The sequence below is a fragment of the Diceros bicornis genome, chromosome 8, assembly GCF_020826845.1.
Source record: "Diceros bicornis minor isolate mBicDic1 chromosome 8, mDicBic1.mat.cur, whole genome shotgun sequence".
Lineage (NCBI taxonomy): Eukaryota > Metazoa > Chordata > Mammalia > Perissodactyla > Rhinocerotidae > Diceros > Diceros bicornis.
This window is the reverse complement of record NC_080747.1, coordinates 71,201,786-71,225,015: the sequence shown is the minus strand read 5'-3', so window position 1 is coordinate 71,225,015 and position 23,230 is coordinate 71,201,786. Positions and strand designations below refer to the sequence as shown.

General features: G+C 39.9%; 1 protein-coding gene across 1 annotated transcript in view; it reads right to left on the bottom strand.

The window, feature by feature from the left end:
• Nucleotides 1-23,230, bottom strand: part of AFF1 (ALF transcription elongation factor 1) — a 167,984-nt gene that overhangs the window by 53,255 nt on the left and 91,499 nt on the right.

Here is a 23,230-nt window from a genome sequence, read left to right as displayed (position 1 = left end):
ATACAGCAACACTCTGGTAAATTGAATCACCTCAGGGCCCACCTTTACCAGCTAATATTAGGAATTTCACATTCTGGATGAAATAAGACCAAAGAGATTAACCAAGTTAATCGTGAAGGAAAGGATTCTGCTGGAGACAATGGCAGACTAATTATGACCCTCAGGTCAAAAGTTTCCAATGGAAAATGTGTACATTAAAGAAAATTAGTACATTTCAAATCCAGGGGAATAAGAGACATAACAAAAGTGGAGGCAGAAAGATAAAACTGGTGTCACAGTTTGCTGCTTCATAGCAACATCTGTCCAGTGAACCAAGTTAAATGAACACAAAGATGGCGATCATCTGAACACCTTAGTGAGCCCACAGTAAGGAGGCCAACATCCAATCAAGGAGAGATTTTTTTGTAATATTCTAACCCGCCAAAAATTCATTTGAAAGTTAAATATCTCTATCTCTACTTCGTCAGCCTTTTCATCTTATATATGCACATATATATACACACACATGTACACACACACACACACAAAATATTTCCCCAGAGAAAGAGCCTAAGGAGAGACGAGATTACCTAGTGTCTTGGAAGAAAGAGCCACTTTTTATACCTCTTTCTTATCTCCAGCTAAACAAATAACAGCTGCTCCTAGTATTCCCACCAAAGAGAGTGTCTAGGAATGTTATTTTATAGTCTTTATATATATATTTTTTGGGTGTGTGTGAGGAGATCAGCCCTGTGCTAACACCCGCCAATCCTCCTCTTTTTTTGCTGAGGAAGACGGCCCTGGGCTAACATCTGTGCCCATCTTCCTCCACTTTATATGGGACGCCGCCACAGCATGGCTTGCCAAGCAGTGCGTCGGTGCGCACCCGGGATCCGAACCAGCGAACCCCGGGCAGCCGCAGCGGAGCGCGCGCACTTAACCGCTTGCGCCACCGGGCCGGCCCCTATAGTCTTTATATTTGTAAGTGCAAAGAAAATGGAAAAGTTAAATCTAAAAATAATCACTTTGCTTAACTAGAGACATAAATCCCACAACTTCACGGCTTTCAATGGAATAGCAACTTTTGCTCTGTGTCAATTCATGAGCCAAGTGCCCTGGCCAAGTTCTATGAAACGCACCCGCCCTTTACTGCCACTGCTGTGCAGAAAGCACTGGTCTTCCCAGTCGGTTTGGTCCAATACCTGCCTTATAGCTAGAGAGTAGATGGAAAAGGGTTCTTTTCCCTGCTCTCGTTTCTAATTTCAGTATAATTTAATACAGCATTGGTTGCTAATTCCTGATCTAGGATTTATTAATCCATTTCCCTCATTCAAATTTACTGTAAGGAAGGAAAAGGACAGAAAAGAGCATACAACATTCACACTCTCCTGGAACTCAATCTAATGAACATGTCAACATTCAAAGGCAATTTGATCTGCCTAGGTCTGGTCTTAAAACATGTAAATTTCATGGAAATGGTTTTATTGAAATGTTTGCAGTTTGTTATTTTCGAGGTAGGGTCTGGAGTTAGGAGGTGTAACCCTTTTATCTGCTGGTCCTCTCAGACCTGGCTTTAGGCAGTAGGGCATGTCCACATCTACACATGCTTACCCACATTCTGTTTTTCAGAACCATTAAGGGACACCTAAAAACTGGACCAAATGTTGGTAACCAAACATTTTAGCACAAATGTCAGAAACAAAAACAAATGCTGTTTTGACCTGAGGGTAAAATGTAATTATATTCTATGGTTTCACTTGTCCACATCATCGGTAGGGAAAATAGCAACTGGAAGTTGAAGGTGAATCAACAGAACAGAGCATATGACTACAGACTCTGGTCAAACAGTCCCCTCATCCTGTCTGTTGCTGGAATGAAAACGGGAATCCAATTAAAGTATCTGGCAATCAATGAAATAGTGAAGCACGTTGGAATAAGGGCCAAAAAAGATTTGCCCACTACTTCCAACAAAATGAGGTCAGAAAGCTACAACTTCAGGACAGTAAAAGACTTTCTGATCTTCACAATTACTCAAGCAGTCAACACTTAGCCAAGATGTTTCATGGCACTAAAAGATTCGTTTTTTCTCAAGTTTTATTACATGAGATGAACCAGGACTAAAGGTATTTTTCTATAGCTTATTGTTTATTAGTATCAGGATAAGATAAATATTGTTAAACAGTCACCACTTAACCCATTTAAAATTCTCAATAAGGTCTTAGGTTCAAGCATTAATCGGTTAATTTACTGTGAATTTTCATATCAGGTCCATCATGGGCGTGGGAGTATTTCAAAGGGGTGCGGGGCTTCCATTCCAAATACGAGAGGATGTATCATATTTAAAGATCTCCAAGCAGCACTGTTTATAATGGCAAATAACTAGAAATGATCAAATGCCCAATGATAGGAGTCCAGCTAACCCTCTTTACAGCGCATCCATACAGCAGTGTGTTATACAGACTTAAAACAATAATGTAAATGTATGTGCTTGCATGGAAAGATGCTCAAGATATTTTCAACTTTTTCTTCAGAAATAACTTCATACTTACAGAAAAATTACAAAAACAGTAAAAGGAATTCCCACAAACCTTTCATCCAGATTCCCCAAATATTGGCGTTCTACCATATTTGCTTCGTATTTTTCTCTCCCACCCCAAACACCTACACTGAATCATTTGAGAGTAAGAGGGTTAGAGTTAATGCCTTTTTACCCCTAAATACTTCTGTGCATACCAAGATATGTTTTAAAGCCATATTTAAAAGAGGGGAGGTTACAAGATAGTCTGTACAATATGAGCCCATTTTATGCTCCATCTCCCTGAGATTCATTTCTCCACTCTTCCCAACCCAAATTAGAGACTCTTAAACTGGGGTGTAGGTATTTCAGATGTGTTTGCAGAGCAAGATCCGTAAGGACAGGTTGCCTTGCTTAATACAGTACAATTCGGCACCTCCAAGTCTGCCACTGCAAGGAGACTTTCCAAAAAGGGAGGAGTAGTTCGACAAACCACTATGGCCTAATCCCTTCCTGAAAATCCACCATCCCCACAGGGGCTCCAGCTGAGCCTTGCCACTCCTGCTCAGAGAAGCCAGGCTCTCCCTTCAACACTGTGGCCAAAGAGTAAACAGTCAGCCTCTCTGAAGCACAGCCAGTTAAGGCTGAAGATCTTCGGGTAAGACTTCCTCAAAGAACAAAAGATGACAAAAAGCAACAACAACAAAAATCTATGCCAGCGGCATGAATCAAGAAGCTCTCATTTGCAGGTCCTTCCCTGTCTAGCTCTCCTTCAGCGGTGCAGACTCAGACTTCAGCACTCACAACCACAAATCTCACTGTTGTCTCCCACCCTCAGTATCTAGGTTCCCAGAGGAGACCAGCTCTCCTCTCCTGCCTACCTGAGGCCCCTTCACAGATCTGGTGTGCTGTACATAGACAAACCTCCCAGCAGAGACCTCACTTCCCCACTGGGGTCATAATTCTATTCAATTAAAAAAAATGACACCAGTTACTTAATGAATACATATTGTACTCAACATTGCATTAAACTCTTTATATTTTGTTACTTCCTCCATTTTATACCATCTATTGTAAAATGCACCATCATCAGCTTGCCCGGGGGAAAAAACTACCGCACTAAATGTCCCCACCAACTGTAGATACATCCCTTATTATAGAAACTTAAAAATTAAATAAAAATCTGAGAGAATTCTGTATAATACTCTATTTAATTCTCACACCAACCTTTGTGGTAGGTATTACCCCAGTTTTTAAAATGGGACTGAATTCTAGAGAATTAAGTTACACATCCAAGGTCACGTGAGGCTCTCAAGTGACAGAGCCTGGCTTCCTGATACTGTTACATCACCTCTCCAAAAACCATAACCTGCAGGCAAGAGACAAATATATTAGCATTTTAAGGAGGGGATATGATCCCCGCTGTCCTATGCATGACTAAAAACATTTTTTTTAAGAGCAATGTTTTCCTTTTGTTTGTACAAAGCAGCATTTTGGGATTCAGATTTAACTGCCTCTTACTACTACGGTGCTTCAGACCAGAAAAGACAGCAGTGCTTGCCTTGGTCTGATTTCCCACTCCTCTTGGAATGACATTGTGGAATCATAAGGAAACGCACTGACACCAAAATAAAATGTTAGTAAATGTCTTCTAAGCGTGACACAGTTTGCTTTAATAAGCTAAGAAGAGCCGGACGGAATATACCTCATCGCTGAGACGAGGAGGCTCTCGCATTATTGTGTTTTAAGTCTCTCAAGTTTCAACAGAGCAGCACTTTTATAACACTGCTATTCTCAAAAAAGGCTTAGTTATCATTAACCGGGAACTGCAGGGAGCACAGAGGCAGCCTGCTGACGAAGGAAGCCAAAAGATCTTGGATTCTAGTTCTGGCTTTGCTGAGGATTGGTTCTGCAATCCTGGATAAGATTCAGCTTCCTCAGGACTATTTCCTTATAGTGATAAAGGAATAATATAACCAGTCCTAACTCCACAGGGTTAGTATGAAGGTCAAATGTGAAACTTTAAAAACTATCCAAAGCCACTGATACGTAAAATAATACACGGTATCAACATTATAAAGACATTCTTTAATACTGTGACAGCTTTTAAAGAAAGCCCAATAGGTTCTCCATCAGTTTAACTCTTAAGAGATTAAACAAATGCCCATGCTATTTTTCTTCAAATATATGTCCCCTTTTGGATTATGGTTCAGTCTGTAGTACAGTCACACGTCGCTTAACGACGAGGATACAATCTGAGAAGTGCATCATTAATTGATTTCATCACTGCGCAAACATCAGAGTATACTCACACAAACCTAGATAGTATAGCCTCCTACACACCCAGGCTATTCGGTACCAACCTTATGGCACCACCGTCATATACACGGTCCGTCGTTGACCGAAACATTGTTATGCGCCGCATGGCGGTATCTACTTGCTGCTCACCTATTCCCAACTAGCTAGATAAATCACACTTTCTTGCCCCTATCTGGAACCCTCTCCCACCTGTGTCATGATAACTCCTACTTAGACTTTGGGTCGCAGATTAAAAAACATCTTTTGGAAAACATTCCCTGATTCCCTCACTCCCAAAACTGTGAGTGGGCTCCCACAGCTGTCTGTACTTTCCCTGTCAAAGCGCCTCAAGTTATATCGTCTCTGCTTCTTCTAGATGATAAGTTCCATGAAAGCAGAGGCCAGTTCTACCTTGCTGAATCACCAATCACACGCTGCCTGCCACACAGAGGCAACCAATGAATATTTGCTGGTATGTTTTCAGTCTTGGAACTCAGAATACGAAAATAAACTTCCAATTTTTAGAGCTTTAGAGACTTACTAAACACTAGCTTGTCTGAGCTGTAAGTCAACATCTTAACGAACAAACTACATGGAAACAAACATAGTAGGGACCAAAAGGAAATGGTTTTGCATTGTTTTCTCCTTAAAAATATTACGACTACTCTTAGAAACTATTTTTCACACATCAGATTGGCAAAACAAAACAGAAAGACTAAGAATAACACTCTGTCTATGAGACAGGTATGGGGAAACAGGCACTTGAACGTCGTGGTGAGTGGGAGGGTCAAGCAGTACAACCTCTGAAGAGGGCAATTTGGCAACAGCCGCCCAATTCCAACGCCCCATACTCTGCCCCAGCAATCTGCCTTCTAGCACCAACTCCTACATGCACAAAGAGACATGTGTACAACATTACTCACTGCAGCCAAGTTTGCAAATAGTAAGACACTGGAAACAATCTAAATGCCCATCTGGAGGTAACTGGCTAAGAAAACTGGTACTTGCCCCTTACACAGAAATAGTATGCAGCTGTGACAAAGAATCAGGACACTCTTCATGTATTGATTTGGGGGTAATCTCCAGGTATACAGTTAAGCAGGAGGAAAAAAACCAAGTCCAGTACCTGTCAGGATGTGTATAAATGAAAAGATGACAGTCAGAAGAGAACATGTCGGTATGCAGTTACTTATTATGCATAAAATATCATTGGGAATAACGCACGAGAAGCCTGTAACGTCAATTACTCATAGAAAGGAGAACTACGTGGCCGGGGGGGGGGTGGAGCAGTGGAAGATTTTCACTGTACATCTTTTTACCTTTTAAATTCTGAATCATGAAATATATTATCTATCGATAAATTAAAAACACAAAAATTAGATTGAGATTAAAAAAACAGGGATAAAAATTTTTACTCAAAGCACAGCCAAATGTCTTCTGCCACAGTTGTGTTTACTTTCTATTAGCCTTCCTCTGTGTAACCTTCCTTCTTCCAAACACACACCTGTGTGAATCTGTCCCCAGCTTCGTTCTTGATGCCCTGGGCTTGCTCGATCTAAGACTTAGCACACTGAACTGTTCACCGATTTCCAGTCAGCCTTCCCTTATGGCCGGGGAGGTGCTCCTGGGGAAAACCAGGACTTGCTGTCAGGGACCAGCCCAGTGCTTGCCGGCTAATTCACTCCTGTTGTCCAAACTAGACTACAAAGTCCTTGAAAGAGACGCACTTTTTGGTTCTCTTTTTTTAATCAGTCACACTTAAATACTGAGCAGACACATCTGAAATATACAAAGTCACATAGGATTGTTGTGAGAAAGAAATAAGACAATACACATTAAAGCTAATGCCACACAAATAAATTCAAGCATTTATCATTAAGATGCCGTATTCAGCATTGCCAAGAGACAGATTAGAGAAGGAAACCAAAAGGCTTGCCTGAGCAAGGTTTTGACATAAAATTAATTTTATTCTGTGAATACACAGTAAATTACCTAAACAGCTGGGCCTATTCCAAGAACACGCAAACACCGCCTGGGTGGGTGTGCCTGCTTCGGCTGGAAAAGGGATAAAGGAGCCAGCAGTATTACTTCTTCAGAAGCATCGTGCCCTTTGGGCAACTATCTCAACGTCTATTTCCACACCCAGTATCTAAGGATAAGAATTTTTAAAATCCCTGGACATGTTTCTGGGCACATTTATAGTACAAATTAAAAAACGCTATAGATTGTTAATATGGAGGGAGGGATAATGGATTAGAAAACAGAGAATAAGGTACCCTTAATAGTTTTCTTAAAGATGAAAAGCAGCAGTATATAAACTGCAAACCCACTTTGTTCAATTCTCCCTTCAAAACATTAAACACCCTCCCTCTCTCCCCAAATATTTTCAAATAACAGAAAGGTTTTAGATAGTTTTTTAAAGGTGATAAGCTCTAATATGTAGCAAATTACTCATACGTTCCCTGGAAGTCTCTTTCTAATGCCAAACTGTCAGGCGTGAAGGCTACCACAATGAAGGTTATGCTAACTGCAGAAATCTCTATAGTTCTCCAAATAGATTTTTCAAGGAGAGGAGGAAAGAGACTGATAAAGGACAAGATTTTTTTAAATGATTAGGAATCTATAGGTCACCAACACTTATCATCCCACAAAAATTTACTGTAGAAAGACGAAGCAATTCTGCTCACATTGGAGGATCCAGAAAAGAGGGAGTGGTGTCACAAACGTCGGCTGCCCTTTTCTGGAAGTCTTCCTTCACCTAGGCTCCCCACCCACCTTCAACTCTGAATGGTAACCCTGGGCGTTCTGTCTCCCCAGCCTGGCTTCCTACAGGAGAGGACTGGGGTTTATTCATTCTGTATCTCCTGGGGCCTTAGCATAATTCTAGACCAACATAGATATGCAAGTAAACACTCGTGAAATGAATGAATTTGATTTTGTCATCTCATGGTATCTCTAACAAAACTGAAAAACACGAGCTAGCCAATTATGGAGTATTTTATAGTGAATGCTCCATTTTTTTCTATATATTGGAAGCAACATACATTTCTCACATTTGTAAAACTCCAGATAATTTCACAGAATAATGATATTTTTTACGATACAGAAATCCTCAATTCAAAAAAATATATACTATTTATTATAACTAAATTCCATCACCACTGCCAACCCAATCAGATGTTTTTCACCCATGAATAGTTGCCTATGCACAGTTGGGGTACATGAATTTCTCAGAGAGCAAAGTTTCAGATGTGACAGTAACATAAGATCATGATTGGTGGGGAAGGGGGTACATCAGGCAGGCTTGTAGTGGGTAAAAGAAGGCTGTGTGTCTCCTTGAGACAGGGGATCAAGAAATGCTCCAGGATAATGACTGAAAGAGAATGCTGGAAGCTTGGAAGATGTGCTAGCACCCCAATTCACTTATTAAATAAGAGCTAATATCCCTAATATTTTTAAAATTCACCTTTAGGTAAACTGCTCTTTTATAGGCAAACTATATTACCTCCTTGTCTATCTTTCACCAACTAAAGCAAAAATGGGCTCAAAATGAAAAGGAAAAAAAACCAAAACCCTAAACATCATTATTAAAACTTACAAAATCTTACAGGAAGAAGTATCTTGAACTATCAGTACTGTAAAGATCAATATGAATAATTAAAGTTTATTGTTCTTTTCCAGTCATTTTGATTTTACCAGTAATTTCTCTAATTAGTATCATAAAGATTTTTTTAAAGGATATAAATATTTATAAAAGCTCATAATTTGTATTAACTGAACTACTTAAAATATTCTGGAAATTCTATTTTGATCTCTATTAAAAGAAGGCATCTTTTAATTATGAAACCTAGGATCTAGTTCTTAAGATCCAGTTTACATAAATAAAAATAAGAACAGTGAGTAGCTGTTCTCCACATATATAATTGTAAACACTGGATATAAATATACAAATGACTATGAAGGGAGCAAAAAAAAAAATTGCTGGTTTCATTTATTTTATTACTACTATATTTCCTGAGATCACGTGTGTAAATTTTAATATATTCGCAAGGCTTCTGTAGAAGCACATGAAACAGTTCCTATTTTTTAAAAAAAATACTATTTATGTTGATACATTATATGCAAAAATGTTTTCAATAGATATTACTTATGACATATGTCAACTAGCTTCTTGGTGTACAAATTAAGAGGGGTGGGGTATACCTGAGATAGGTTTAAAAGGACTTAAAAACAAAGTACTTGGATGAAAAACAAATGTAAAAACCTTACCATTGTTTAACAGCAACTATGTCAAATCTTAAGTATTCACCAACTTTCTAACTTTTGACTGAGCCATTACCATTCACCACGTAATAAGGAATCAGAAATCCCTAATGGTCTGAGACTCTACAGCACTGTGCCTTTGATGAAAGATCACATGAGACCCCATGAAGCCCACTGTGGGGAAGCAGCCATGAATGATTTAGTAAGGCTGGCTAAAAAGGCACTGCTTAAAAAAAATTTTTTTAAAAAGGCACCACAAAGAACAAGTCTAGACACTGGTTCCATTCCAATGATAATAAACTGACAAGTTCTTTCAAACATCCCAAACTATATGATCTGTCTCGCCTTTCATAACCAATTCTACTCACTAAGACAACCTTTAGAGGTTTTTTTAAGAGGGATTTAATTTTTATTTTTGAGTGGGTACCTTAATTTGCAAAGCATGAGTAGTCTTCCAATTAAAATATATCACTGCAGGGAGGATGTTAAATGGCAGCGTGACGGTGTTTTGTGACCATGCTTACTCTATTCCGTCCTGCCCTTCTCTCTCTCTCTCTCTCTCTCTCTCACACGTGCGCATTCGAGCTCACACACACACGTTGCTCACTCACAAATCATATAAACTGATGGTTCTGGGTCTAAAACAACACTACTAAATTACTTTGTCAACCATGACTGGATTTATAGATACATAAACCTGTATTACTGCTCCTTCTTTGAGTGTTTGTGTCTGTCAAATTTAAGTGGCAAATAATGTGCAGGAATCATGTCTAATTCTATGTTTCACAGGGTGCCCGGACATTTTTTTTCATAGCTGGGCATAAGCTAAGACTACAGATGCACCAGAAAAAAACTTTCCGTCAGTTTCTGGATGAGGTTGAAAGAAACTGCAGTCATATAAATAAGATAAACCATTTAATCCATGCTTTGTCTAAGAGGACATAAAGATTTTATCCTGGGTTTATTCCAGCAGTAATCTCAACAGTTCCCTCTGGGCTAGATGTTGGTTGTCTGTCTGTCTCCTGGCATCCATGATTTTTAAAAACAAAAAACAGAACCCAGGGGAAAAAAAAAAGAAAAAGAAAATTACTGAAGAGGTAGGTTGGAGGCACATATACTCTGAGGAAGCAATCTGAGCTTCAAACGACCCTGGGGATTACTAAGACTATAACAAACACAGGAGAGGAGGCAAAGAAAGATGCCCTTGCCCTTTACATTGTAATTCTAAACAAGTCTTTTTTTTTTTTTCTTTTTTTGGCTTGAATGTTGGGTAACAAACAACCAAGTTACTCGCCAGGGTCTAGAAAAAGGGCCAAAGATTATTCTGGGAAAGTACCATTCATTTACTATTATAACATTACGAATAGTCATAAATCACTTATTTAATCCTATCATCAAAGAACACCTACATCTAAGGGACTCTTTTGGTTTTCTATAATCTATTAAAAACCAGATTCAGTCATTTTTTTTAGGGGAAAAAAAAAAAGAAAGCTTACTAATTCCACTGAATCTCAGGTAGACTTAATCTTTTCCTTTTCCTGCATTATCTTTGTTAAGTTTGGTCTGGAAGTACAGACAAATCGCATCAGACTTCCAGCAAAGCTCATCTTATAAACTGATTTACTGAACTGGTAAAAAGTGACAATATGTTTAATAACAAAGTTTAAAATAAATATTTAGTCACTCAACAAGTGCCAGTATTTGTTTTTTTTTATAAATACAAGGGGCAGGGTAGATAAATATATATAAAAGTTATTCTTGAATTTATTTTAAATAGGTATTTGATATGTGCCAAGGAGAAAATTATCTTTGCTCATAAGATAAAGGAACTCTAATAGCTGCTGAATTTAAAACATTTAAGCGTTCATATTATATATGCCCACAAATCTAAAAGTTACAGCAGGGGACAGTAGGTTTATGCCCATTTTGGAAACAGGAAGCAGCGCCTCTCCCCACATCTTCCTCCATCTCAATCTATTGGTCTCACAGTCTCCTCCTGACTCTCCTCATCCCCTCACGCTGACACACACACAAGGAAGACAGTGTAGAAGTACTCTCCACTTGAATCCAGAGCCCTTAACCCAAGCCTCCAGCCCAACCATGTGTCATAACGCCCAATATTCTTACATTTACCGTTGTTCCTGTTCTCCCTTTCCTTCTAAACTTTTCTAGAATACAGAATCGACAGAATCTAGCTGCCAGAGAAGAGATAGTATGAAAAATAGGAAATCATTCCAACAGTAACAACAAAAGCAACTCCCCTTGAAAATTGCCTTTAAAGATGAGAGAGTGAGGGCTTAGCGGTTAAGTGCGCGCGCTCCGCTACTGGCGGCCCGGGGTTCGGATCCCGGGCGCACACCGACGCACCGCTTCTCCGGCCATGCTGAGGCCACGTCCCACATGCAGCAACTAGAAGGATGTGCAGCTATGACATACAACTATCTACTGGGGCTTTGGGGAGAAAAAAAAAAAAAGGAGGAAGATTGGCAATAGATGTTAGCTCAGAGCTGGTCTTCCTCAGCAAAAGAGGAGGGTTAGCACGGATGTTAGCTCAGGGCTGATCGTCCTCACAAAAAAAAAAAAAGATGAGAGAGTGAAACTGGCAGAAGTAAATTCTATCTCAGTTGTACATGAACCCAACTGTGGCCTTCTGACGGCTTCAGACACCTGGCACACGGCCAGCTGGGAGAACGCTTCTGGAGCCTCCTTCACGTCTTTCCAGACATTGTCATCACCACATTGCCAGTTTGGGGGAGAAGAGGGGCGTGTACCATCAAAAAAAAAAAAAAAGATCCTTTCAACTTGAAGTTCTTTAATTGGTAGATAGCCAAATCCTCTGTAAAAATAAGCAGTATTACTTATATCGCCACAATAATGCTGTCTATCAAGTAGCATTAAATGAACCTGAAAACTTTTAGATTGGCTCCTGAGCAGGTACGTCTTCTGTTTTATTCTCTCTTTTAGGTAAAACTTTTAAAAGGCATCTCAATGTCAAAAAGTTGTTTCCTTAATAAAATTCTGTCAAAAGGTTTTTGTAGGACAAAACAGACCAGTTTCTCTTGGACTTAACTAGAACACCATCTTTAAAAAAGAAAATTAATTGTGAGGGACTTAAGTCACTAGGAAACTCTATTGCTTCATAAATCTGGGGGTAACACATCCTCCAACGCATTTTATGACATAACTTCCTACTAAAAAAAGCCAAAAGGTATAACCTAAATTCAAATCAATCAAGGGAAAAGTATGCACTATAACTTGAGGGTTCTCCCTCCTTGCTCATTACCTCTGCCCAATTTCTCAGCTCTCTCATGATTGACAGAAGATACACTACTGCTTACCCTTAAAGTAAATAAATTCTACCTTCTGAGGAGGAAAATGGAAACGTTGTCATCTTCTCTAACTAGACTTTCATCACATAAATTTACACCCCAGATATACAGACTATGTGACCACAAACCATGCTGAATTAATGAGAATCACAACGCTATAAGAAAATTAAATTTATCTACTACACCTGCCTGCACTGAAGTTAAGATTACCTCAAAATATTCTTAGACCAGTGGAAATCAGTACTACTTATATGTTAAAACTTGGGTAGGAGCTCCACAATCTTTTAAATTTGATTTAAATTCCATTTGTCTGCTGAAAAAAACAAAGCAAGAAAAGCCGAGGGAGAGAGGAAGAAAGGTGGGGAGAAAGATACAAAGAGAGGGAGGGAGAGGGAGAGAGCAGGGGATGCGAGAGCACATGTGTGTACACACACATATTTAAGCTTTTAAACTGCCAATAACTTCAATTCGTATCTTTACTTGAGAAAGACAAAAGAAAATACCAACACTTGCCAAGGGATCCAGAAGTTCAAGACCAGAGCTTGAAAGAAGGACAAAAAAATCTAAGTGGTAAGGAATTGCCTATTTTAAAACGTTTTTAATTTCTTTACAATGCATTGTTGAAAATAGGCTGTGCTTTTGTACTGACACAAAACTATAACATTACTTTCTCTACTCTTACTCCATTATTTTATTAGAAACAAAGACACAGAGGGAAAGGAAGGAAAATCCATAATCCAAACCAACAACCACACAAATCTCAAGAGGTATTCCAAGTCTCTAGTGGCAGCCAAAAGAAAAAAAAAGTCACACCACACCACCTGTCTGTTACCTATCAAGTGTATACCAAGGGAGGGGACATGGGAGGGGCCGAATACCTGTGGCTGGAAAGCTTATTTACCTTGTTTATAAGGTCATGCACACAGCAGCACGGAACTACAGAGGTTACTCTGATCTTTCTCTTCTTTGATGTTAGCCCCTACAGAGGAGGCAAAAGAGAAAAGGAAAGAAGGAGAGAGGATGGCAGGGAAGGGGAGAAGGGTAGGGGGGGGAGAGAGAGAGAGAGAGAGAGAGGAGAAAAGAGAGGGCAAGAGAGAGGTTTTCCTTTGAGGCCTCACTCTCACCCAGTCCTCCCACCTGAACCTCAGGCTTGCACTTACTCGTACTTACTGTGGGGCTGCTGTACACTGTGGGGCACTCACCTCCGTGAACATGTCTTACTGCCTTCCTACATGGCAAAAAAGCTTTCCTGTTCTCATACATCCCCTTGCCAGCCCTAATCGGTGCCACTGGGTCCCTGTCTTTTGTGCTGGCGGCTGCAATGGCGGCCCTCACAGGAAAGAACTTTTAATCTCTTCCCTTGTACTGAGCCATAAGAAGCAGCGAGTGCTCCCAGGCACAACTCCCCTGGCTCTGCTCCTAAAAATGCTCTCTCAAGTACACCGTTGCTTAGCAATATTTGCCTTCCCCCTGTACATTTGAAATTGGCAACATCTGTCCCTTTGGCAGTTTTGACTTGTGCAAAGAGCCACACTTATGGTTTAAAAACATACATCTTTATGAAATGGGCAATCCTCCACTCTTCCCACCTCCCTGCAACACCAGGGATGGGAAGACCCCCAATGTGGTTTAATCCTCAGTCTGCTTTCAAAGTCGATATAAAAATCTACAGGATTTAATTAAGGCAGCTGATAGCACATATTTAAGCCACCAGTGGGAGTTCCTATTAAACCCCACCTAATAGTGTGTCTGTACAATTATACCTGAGGACGTGTCTGAACTAAAAATCCCATTTAGTTCATAATTTTTTATATGACTAACTCTATCACCAGGTACTATGTGTAAATATGTATTAGTAAGATAAGATACAAAGGCAATTTATTCATGGAATAGTTGGGCAATTTTCATGCTCACATTATAGTCCAACCTCGTAAATAAAAATACAAAGACAGATCACACACACACACACACGCACACACATCAATGGCAAAGGAATCTAAAATGTCTAGAGAAAAAAAATCCTTTTAAGTAATTCCAACATTATGAATTTCAAAACAAATGGTCTTAAGTTTCCTAAGTTTTTTAATTTATCCCTCAACATAGTCATCTTAGTATTTCACTGAGGTTACTCATTAATACTAAAGTAGTTCATAATACTATAATTTTATACATAAGGAAAAAACTAACATAATAAATAAAATTTTTTATGGGTAGTATATATGTTCTGCATATAATTTTACTTTTTATCTAGCACATCAATGGGAAGTAAAAATCAGAATAATAAAAAACATAAAAGCCAACTAAGAACTGAACCATGCTCTGTGCATTCAAACTTTGGTGTGTAGATATTTTTGTTCCTTTAAACAAATAAGGCTACAATTTTCTTTTTGGCCAAACCAATTTTGACATATTAGAAACACATGTTTTCAAAGACATTCTATAGGAACTGAGTTCCAGCTACGTAGGGCAGGCTGACCTATTGCTCTCGTCAAGTTTCTACTTGGAGCTTATAGAAGCAGAAAAGACTGGGTGATACTTATGGACACTAAAAATACATCCAAAAGGTCCTTGACTCTGTGGATTTAGTGACGGCCCTGAAATTCCACAACATGCATGGATCTGTAATCCTGCTTAGCCACAAACGTGAATCCAACACCCCAGAAACCACTTCTCACCGTAGCTCACCACTAATTACTGGCCCAGATGCACACGGTAATTCTTGTAAAGTTAGGCTTTTTATTCACATTTACGAGAGAAACTTGAGCCGACCTTGCAAATTGGGGAATTCTCAAAAATCTCAAATGGTCCTCCAAGTCATCCCCAGTGGTTCTGCTTTGCAGGGTAGTGCTTATGAACAAGGTTCTGAGTCAGACACACCAGCTTCCAGACATGGTTCTGCCAGGGACCAACTATTAAGCTCACTGCATGGAAAGGGCTTAAGCACAGTACACAGTATGTACACAGCACATCTTCAATAAAACACAGACATCATTTTTATTATTATACTATGTAACCATGACACAAAAGTCTCAGTCTTTTTTTCCCTTTCTTCTATTCTACTAAACTTTCTCACTTCTCCACACCATCACCCAATCACAACTTTTATTTAATGAATGTCTATGAAAACTTCCTCTGGAAGGGGGAAGGGAGTGCTGAAGGAATGATTGACAACAAACTTTATACCTTTAATAACTGTATGGTACAATCCTTGTTTGCACCTCCCTCTGATTTAACCTTAAACAGCTGAAGTCTCTTCGCCTCTGGAGAAGCCATCACCTACTGGACACCTGTGTTTGCAATATGTTTCTAATCAATTCTGAATTAATTAGTGTGGGGAAAACATGGTAATTTGCAGAGGCTGAGATCCTGGGCCTTGGGGACTAGGAGGATGGTGGGAGCCAGGGCAGGGGCTGTGGTGCTGTCCACCAGGCAAGTGCTGATAAGCCTTGAGGGTTCCGGTGAGACTGCCTCCAGGATACCCCTCATCTCAAGCCATTTATTGGACAAGGAAAAAGCACAAGCAAGCTTCCCCTGAGAAGAGTTCCAGGGCTAGAAGGGGAAAGCAGGGACTGGTTATTTCAGCACTGCCCTTCTCCATGGTTGTCCCTTTACAGAGTCTACAGGTCACTGATGGGCCACTAGAAAGCCAAACCCCAGAGTTTACTTAACCAACTACTAGAGCAGTATGGAGAATTTCTCCTTTCTGAGGCTTCTGGCATGTGACCTGCTCTTAAGGATGAATGCCATGATCTATCCCACAGTGCCAATCAATAAATAATTATTAGGTCTGCAGGAAGGGAACTACAACACAGGCTGTAATACTCTTAGCAAAATCACCTATATATTCATCACCATGTAGTGATACTCTACCCTGTTCTGACATCCTGAAGAAAATCTAAGGTCCCTGTACTATTTTCACCTCTGAAAATGTTCAAATAGAGTCCAACCCATCTCCTTCAAATTCTACGTACTTAATAACATGCAGGACAACCTGCCGGCATAGTCAGAAATGAATTTCAAACAGTATTATCATAGAAGCCTTCTAAAAGATATTCTTCACTCAAGAAAAATTTCTACAGTATGGGAGTAGTAGCAGCAGCAGCCACCAGTAATAGAAACATTAGCACCAGTTGAATGGAGGGGTTAAAGGAAGGAGGAAAGAAAATAATGGACAAAATTTAGTTCTGAACTGAGGAAACGTCTTCAAGCATGAAGAGGTCCTTCATTGGTGAAGACAAGGAAATGTTTTAAGTTACCTCAGGCCTCAAGCCTTCTCTTCTTCTATGACACTGCCACATCTCTAACTGAACTTTATAAATTCTTTCCTCCACGAATCAAAGTATAGTCTAAAAACAGTTTTACCCAAACTTCAGTCATTTGCACACTATCTTGACAGTGATACCATATTGTAATACTACCTGTACTATTTTCTTTAAATCAACTCATGATCAACTTACTTTTTCACTTGGCCTCACCCTAAGTAACAATATTTATGAAATCCTGGGTTTGAGGTATCAGTATATATATTTTTTCTAACTCACATTAACATACATAAAGATTGATGCCCCTATATTCTTTTGGAAGTTCACGTACTAATCAATACTATTTGAACCAAAAGCTGAAAGGATATCTTAGGCATTTTGATTTTTTTTTTTCTTTAAGCAAAGTTGTGGTGACTCCCCTACCTCATAAAATCATCCAACTTTATTAGCTTAAATTAATGTCCCTCATCCTCTAGATCAGATTCAGGAAGCCCTCACAAATTACAGGAAAATATGCCTACTCATGCCTATCCTTACTGGATTGGTGACCCAGACCACAAAATTAACACCATCTGATCTGCAGTTCAGTACCATAATTCTTTTTCCATATGTGTCTTGATGCACAAATACAACCAAAAGCCCTTCACAGGCTGGAACTGGCCCCACAGTTCTCACAGCAGCTAATACAATTCTGAAATCCTGAAAATGCAGCAGGTACCCGATACTTTATTAGTGGCACAAAATATTTATTCAAGTCTCTTAGTTAAAAAAAACATTATATTTTAAAACTTGAGTAAAATTAAACCCATCACAGAGAATTTTTATTTTATTTATTTTTTTGTGAGGAAGATCAGCCCTGAGCTAACATCCATGCTAATCCTCCTCTTTTTGCTGAGGAAGACTGGCTCTGAGCTAACATCTATTGCCAATCCTCCTCCTTTTTTTTTTTCCCCCAAAGCCCCAGTAGATAGTTGTATGTCATAGTTGCACATCCTTCTAGTTGCTGTATGTGGGAAGCGGCCTCAGTACGGCCAGAGAAGCAGTGCGTCGGTGCGCGCCTGGAATCTGAACCCCGGGCCGCCAGCAGTGGAGCGCACGCACTTAACCTCTAAGCCACGGAGTCGGCCCAGAATTTTATTACTTCACCAAAACAACTGAGTTTTCAAACAATCCAAAACTTTAGGACACTTCTTAGGATCCTGGTGACTTCTAAACATAGTTGTAAGTCAATAAAGACAACTTCAAGATGGGTAATATACAATTTTCCTACAGTGTGAATTTGCTTTTACAGTTATGCATGTCAAGGGAAGGTGGGACATTCCACAGCCTACTACATGCTAGGCAAATATACCCCATTTCATTTTCACAGCAGCCCTGTGCCTCAGGCAGCCTCGGTGCCGCACTGAGATGGTCTCCTCTTTGCCACAAGAGCTCCTGCCAAAACCTGCTCCAGCACATAGGCACACGCAGCCTGAAGGGTCACTAGAGACACGAACCAAGTAAGCAGAAAAAACCACAGTGCAGTTATTTTATATGACGGGCATGGACTAAATCTGTGAACTATAGATGAGTCATAACATAATAAAAGACTCAATGAGGTTCAGAACAACAGACTAGTGTTTTCCCTCATCTTAGCAACTAGTTCACTGGAATCTTAAGAGAATATAAGGGATATAAAGGACTCTGGTGTCTCTGTTTTACCCTTTACTGCAAGATAATTAATCTTACTAGAAAATTAAACCCAGGTTGCCAGTCGGGCATTTTCAGGGTCAATAATTCTTAAGTTACTAGGATACCAATTAATGATACCCTAGTGGTCTAGAAGAGTTAAGCCCCGACCCAAAATGGTTGGCTCATTCCCAAAAATGTGATTCATTCAATGGCAAAAATCTTTAAAATCGAGAATCTTTTTCAAGATTAACAGCAATTTTATTATATACTCAAGGAAACCTGTTATCTTATTTAATACAGAGGAAAGCACCTGCATACACGACAGATACATAAAAATCATTACTTTCCAATTTTTATAGTACATAAAACCATCTGATTAATCTCTAAACTCAATACTGAAAAGTACAGCAATTATGAGGCTAGAACTCTACTAAGAATGCCTAATGATCGGATTAGGCAGTTTATTTTCAAACCCACATGTAAGAATGCCTCAAATGACCTGGGAAATACTCAGGCTAAAAATGGTAAGTCAAACAATTCCTTTAAAAAATTGTTAAACTTAGTGTCTGCTTCCCACCCAAGTGTCCTAAATAGGAAATTTAGTCCCACCTCAAATTATTTTTCCTCCTACCTGCTCCAACCAACATTTATAAGAGATTATCTTTCAGACATGAGATCAAAGTGAATTGGGTAAGAACTCCTCGAGCACAGTGCAAGAAAGTCCCCATTTCGCCCCAGTCCTCACTTGTGCTTAAACACAAATGACAAACAAGGATATGAGACAAATGATCCTGCCCTCCAAACATTTACCACCTGGAGGAAGACACAGGACGATACCGAAGAGAAGCGCTGAGACCAGAGGTCTGGGCACCAGGAGTGCGGAGTGGAAAGTCTGCAGGGGGGTCAAGGAAGTATAAGCAGGAGAGCCATAACCTCCAGCCAAATCCAGAGAGACAGGGACGAGTCCTGTCAAGAAAGGCAATTGGAGATAGCTGGATTTTTATCCTGAAGGCAATGAAGAGGTACTGAAAGATCGTAAACTGGGAAGACTTGATCCTGTTTTCACATAATAAAATCACTCTCTTGAGGAACAGTGTGGCAGATAGTTTGAAGAGAAGGGAAAAGGCAGCAAGACAGGTTAGAAAGAAGTTGTAATAGTTCAAGAAAGTGATAAAAATCTGAACTAAAGACAGGGCAGTAAGGAACAAGGAAAAGGAGAAGCTTTCAGCAGATACTTACAGGGTAATATCCATAGGATTGGGCTGCCAACTAGACAAAGTAGGGGACAGCAAGGAATTGAGACTGGTGACCAGGAGGAAAGAGAACGTTTGTGTGTGTGAAGAGGTACAGGGGAAGGCAGACATAATGAAATACGCTGTAGACAGGTTGAGTTTGATATGCCTGTGCAACATCTATAAGAAAAGCCGAGCATGCAGTTGGATAAAAGGATCTAGTGCTCAGAAAACTTTTCGGGAGTTTTAGGCTAAGAAAATCAATTTGGTGATCATCAGTATTCCAGTAGTTGAAACCTTAAGTGCAGACGAGATCACCAGGGCAAGGAGGAGAAAGATGGTTGAGGGTACAGCCCTGGGGAAGGGGAGGGAAAGGCAGCCTCCAAAAGAGGTAGGAGAGAAAACAGAAAAAAAAGGAAGGTGGTGTCTAAGGGGACGGTGATCAACAGTGTCAAATGCCACAGAGAAGTCAAGAAGGCTAGGCTCAAGAGCGTTCCTTGACTTCGTCCATCAGGAGTCCACTGCGGGCAGCACAGTGGAGGGATGAAGGCACAAAGCAGCCTGCAATGGGTTCAGAGAGTGGACAGGAGGAGAGGAAGCAGAGCTCTTCTGCTCCAGAGATTCAGCTGTGAAGGGAACAAGAAAGAAGTAATCAGAGTAAGACACAGGAGTGAGGAAGCGTTTGTTTTGCCCTTTCAGCTAGGAAAGGCCTGAATGTAACTACAGACTGTTGGGAAAGAGCCAAGTGATGCGGGAAAGGTTTAATACCTTAGAAGTATCCATTTACTAATTAATAAGGGTATCAGAGGTATTAATACCTTAAAAAGGGTGTGCAAGTGGAAGGGCAAGAGGAACAACACCTTCTCTGAGACCAAAGGGAAAGAGCTAAATGGTGGATATAGATACAGATGGTTTTTTGTTTTTGTTTTTTTTCTTCTTTTGAGTCATCATAAGTGACGAGAACTGAGAACCTCCTTCTTGGGTAGAAGCAAAGTTAAAGGCCTCAGAGCAAGCCACAGGGCCACCACAACCAAAAGTGGGTTTTAATCATCCTCTCATTTGAACCACCCAACATCTGCATGATTTCTCAGGTGCCAACATGCAGGCAAGGCCATGTAGAAAAAGAGAGCTCTCGATGCTTTAAATAAAAGTGTTACACAAATGACTGACTCCACAGAAAGCATGTTTTGTGGCAGAAAGAGCACTGGAACTAGGAGCCAAGGGTCCTGGTTTCGTGCCCCCATCTCTGCCACTCACCAGCTTAAATCATTAGAGATTCAGTTCTACAGCATGTGAAATGGTGATTCGTGCCAACCGCCCTGCCTAACTCAGAAGGTTGCTGTGACAGTTGAGAGAGAAACAAATAAGCAAGCGCTTTGGAAACTTAGAGGGGGTGAGGGAGGCAGTAAAATATTTCTGTGTGTGTAAGTTTTTATAAGGGATTGCCAGGCTACAGGAATGCTGCTCTCCAAGAGTGAGCTTGCAGCCCCCATGCCATCAGGCAGGGGTGGGAACTGGGAACTGCTGAGGGCAGTCGTGCCCTCACCTTGGCAAACCAGTTTTTAAAAGCTCAATAACCTTAAGCAAATGCTTTCCTTCCCTAGGCTTTTCATTTGTTTATTTTTAACATTTAAAAATCAAAATTTTAGGGCTTTATTCACTTAAAACATCTTAACTGGGAATTCCTGGACCCTTTGATCTGATCTCACCTACATTTCTCAAGTATACTCCAATAAACAAGTTACAAATACATTCAGTCTTCCTACTTCTCCACCCTCACTAATTCCTCATTTTGATACCCTCTAAATCCTACCTTCTTCCTTAAAGCCCAGTTCAAATTTTAACCCTAATCACAGCTACCACCACCGATTGAGCTCTTGGATCTTATGAGATCCATAATGAGCCCTTATTACAGATCAAGTACTGTTCGAAGCACTTCATATGGACGACCTCAGTCGAGGAGCCCACTGTACAGATGAATAAACTGACAACACAGCGAGGTCAAGTTCCTTGCCCAAGGTCTCGCAGAATTCTAACACTGTGATGTACTGTCTGCCATGAAGCCAAAGTAACTTCTCCTTTTCATTAACGACTGGGTCTTGGATAAATTACTCAATAAACAACCAGAGAACTTCAAAAACTGGCTCTATTCTTGCCACGCAGGCTGTCTCCCCACAGCTCTCCTCTGCCTCTACCCAATCTCCTTGAACACCAGAGGTCCAGTCACTCCTACTCAACTTCTCACACTGTCTTGCCTCCACGTCTCTTCTCTCCCTAATCCTCTCGCCAATACCCAAAGTACTTCAAAAGTCAACTCTAAAAAAACTTACAGCTTCCTCTTTTGAAAGGCAACATAATGTAGGTGTCTAGTTAAGGGTATGGAGTCCAGCCAGACTACTTGGATCTGGACGCCAGATCCAGCACTTAAGGCTTGGGGAAACTTGGACAAATGAATCTCTCTGTACCTCTGTAAGTCTCTCAGTAAAACAGCAATAGTAACAGCGCCTACTGCATGAGATACCTGTAAGGATTAATGAGTTAATACACATAAAGCATTTAGAACAATTCCCACCATAAAGTGAACAAGAGAACAGAGTGAGCATTATATGACAATAATAGTTCCACATCACCTTTTTTATACTGATCATACTTGTATTTGTCACACTATGTAATAAATTGACTGTGCAAGGGTCTTTCTGTCCCATTAGCTCCCTTTATATCTAGTGAACGTTCAACTATTGTTGACTGAAAAGGCAGAAACCCAGAATGTAAAAATGTGGCTCCTTCTATGACCAAATTGTTCCTGACAGGAAAGATTTTTTTAACATTTTGTAAGAATGTCCAGATTACTTGACAATAGGAAAAAATTTTTTCACAAGGTAACATGTTCTCAAGCATGAAAAAATGTTGGAAGTAACACAAGAAACTCTAATCACAGCATAAAAATCTGTAAAAAAAATTTTTTCTAAAAGGCAATAGCCAGTATGTGCTTTGGAGAGGAGTATTTTAAAAATAGAGCTGTAAGGAAAAGGAGAATCCATAATGCTCAAGCTTCTAAGAATGACTGCAAGAAATCTGAACAACATAGAATGCTTCTCTTTCTTAATTCATGCAGTTCAATTCAAAGCTTCAAATTCTTGTCCTACATGAATTTTCAGAGTTCTGCTATTTGTAAATTGGAACAAAAAAACCTGAGGTGAGTTATCTAAGGGACAGAGCCAGAAATAGGACCTCTAATTACTTAAATAATGAGGCCCCTAGATTAAAACATTAAATCTCAAAACCCTTCAGCCAAAGGGATTAAGGAGATTAGAATGGGCCTGACAAATTACCACAGGGTTAGGGAAAAAAAAATGCAGAAAGAAAGTAGGTCACACTTAAATAGGGAATGAAATGAAGTTCAAGAGAAAACTAATGGCATGTGTGTGGATTCTGAACCTCTGCAGGCAGGAACAATTGTCAACCTAGTGATTTCAACATTAAAGCAAAGAACAGTATCAACGTAAAAATAGCTGCTTATAAAGTTCTTGGAAAACGTGAACATGCAGCAAAGTTAACCTTGGAAAATAATGATTTTCAAATAGATCTTGGCAATTAGAGAGGAGAAATACAAGGCCGAAAAATAAACTTGTTACGATAAAATGACCCGGGATCCTCTATGAAAAGGAATTCTTTTTAAAC